The sequence below is a fragment of the Penaeus japonicus genome, unplaced genomic scaffold (assembly GCF_977035675.1).
Source record: "Penaeus japonicus unplaced genomic scaffold, GWHDUDI00000001_assembly GWHDUDI00000037, whole genome shotgun sequence".
Classification (NCBI taxonomy): Eukaryota; Metazoa; Arthropoda; class Malacostraca; order Decapoda; family Penaeidae; genus Penaeus; species Penaeus japonicus.
Window position 1 is genome coordinate 7,166,922 of NW_028234439.1, and position 2,500 is coordinate 7,169,421.

Here is a 2,500-nt window from a genome sequence, read left to right on the forward strand (position 1 = left end):
ATTCCACTTTATACATAAACATATATGATGTGTTCTTCTATATGTTCTAATATATAACTGTTTGTATGTGTATGTGGTACAAATACATAAACATACACACATGTACGCCATATATACATATACATGTGTGCATATATGTATATATTATATATATATATATTGATATGTGTATACATATAATATTGTATGTGTGTGTATGTGTATATGTGTGTATATATATGTGTGTGTGTGTATATATGTATATTGTGTGTATATATATGTGTGTGTTATATGTGTGTGTATGTGTATATAGGTGTATGAGTGTGTATGTGTGCGTGTGCATGTATGTGTATATATAAAGCGCATACACACAGTTGATTCCACTTTAACCTGCATGCCTATACTGTGTGCATAGTTCAGAAGTAAAGGCAAGGGTAACAAACATAAATAAAAATAATGTGGCAAACAAAACATATCAAGACACTGGTATAATGATATAGATCAGAAACTAGTAACCTCAAAACGGGCATCAGAGTTATTCTAGAGGAAAACAAAAACGCATCGGCCAAGATTAAGGTGATCAAAGTGCATGCTGACACAGGGCCGTCCGTAGTTCTTTGAAAATATAGATTTGTACATTTTCTTTGTTACATTGGTTATTATTGTGTTGATTATTCTGGTCAGTGTTATCATTACTGTTATTCATTATCATTTAAAAATAGGTATATAGAGTAATACAAAAGAGTACAATAAGGAGGACCCATAATGAGCGAACAAGTACAAAACAAAACAATATACAATATCCTGTTGATTTTTTTTGTTAATATTATTCTCAAATATGCACGGTGCTATGCTGAGTTGTGTCATAAGTAAATATGATAAATCAAGACACAAGGGAGATGAGAAGAATAGTTAAGAAAATGAGAGATGGAAAAGAGAGAGAGAATGAGGGAGAGAGAGGGGGGGTAAGATCAAAAGAGAGAAAGTCATAGGAAAGTAAATGAGACTGATTACTCCGCAAGAGATGATGTACATGTACTATATTACCCGACAATAATAGCCCTTAATGATAGTCTAGTTGCCTACTACCTGTGGCTATTTCTATAGCATCTGTTTTTCTTGTGGTTCGTTATCATATAATTTTAATTACCATGTCTCATAGTGACTAAGTGCTAGGTTTCTATAGCGTGTATACATATAAACTTTGTATGAATTACTGAACGATCTTCCTAGGTTTGTAATGCACAAAGATCTATGATTAATGTTTTAAAAGCTTTATAAGCAAAAAAAAATGCGGTAAATTATGCACGGGAAAAGTTAAAATTTGTTTCATCTATTCTCTCATGTGAAGGTTGAAATGCGCACGAATTTTCCGGAAGCTCTCTGCGTTGGTAAAGAAAACACACATTATTCATGTGTTGTTTACAGAACTATTACGACAGAACAACCATGACAGAAACTTCCCCCTATAATCGTCAACATAAACATGCGACGTTAGAAAATGCGGAATACACTTTCTCGTTACTGCGAACATAGCAAATGGGTTTTCGTGTTTTCAATGGGGATTATCGTAAATTACCCTCGCTTTCTCTTTCTTTCTCTTTGTGTCTGTCTCTCGCTGTCTCTTCCCGTCCCCCCCCCCCTCTCTCTCTCTCTCCATCTCTCTCTCTCTCTCTCTCCCTCTCTCTCTCTCTCTCTCTCTCTCTACCCCGCTCTTTCTCTCTCTCTCTCTCTCTACCCCGCTCTCTCTCTCTCTCTCTCTCTCTCTCTCTCTCTCTCTCTCTCTCTCTCTCTCTCTCTCTCCTCTCTCTCTCTCTCCTCTCTCTCCTCTCTCTCTCTCTCTCTCTCTCTCTCTCTCCTCCCTTCTCTCTCTCTCTCTCTCTCCCTCTCCTCTCCCCTCTCTCTCTCTCTCTCCCTCTCCTCTCCCCTCTCTCTCTCTCTCTCTCTCTCTCTCTCTCTCTCTCTCTCTCTCTCTCTCTCTCTCTCTCTCTCTCTCTCTCTCTCTCTCTCTCTCTCTCCCACCCCCCCTCTCTCCCTCTCTCTCTCTCTCTCTCTCTCTCTCTCTCTCTCTCTCTCTCTCTCTCTCTCTCTCTCTCTCTCTCTCTCTCTCCCCTCTTCACCTCTGCTTTAAGTGTGTGATGAATTGGGTTGGTTACATACAGTCTGATGGCTTGTTTGCGGAGGGGGGGCGGGGGGGTGTCCGGAACTTTGGATGCTCCTTAAGAGCTTTAAAAATCAATTGTCATCAAGTGGGAACTGAATCCGGTACACATTTTTCATCTATTTATTTATTTAGTTATCTATCTATTTATATATCTGTTTATCTGTCTATCTATCAATCTATCTATCTATCTATCTATCTATCTATCTATCTATCTATATATAAAAGCTTGTGTGTGTGTGTGTGTGTGTGTGTGTGTGTGTGTGTGTGTGTGTGTGTGTGTGTGTGTGTGTGTGTGTGTGTGTGTGAAAATCACTTTCCGTCTCTCTCGCCCACTCTTTCATTCTTTCACTCTCTTTC

At 38.6% G+C, this 2,500-nt stretch overlaps 1 protein-coding gene across 2 annotated transcripts in view; it reads right to left on the reverse strand.

Annotated features, from left to right (window-relative positions):
* The window catches only part of LOC122258399 (C-type lectin 37Db), a 58,130-nt gene that overhangs the window by 31,506 nt on the left and 24,124 nt on the right, over nucleotides 1-2,500 (reverse strand). The window lies entirely within an intron of this gene.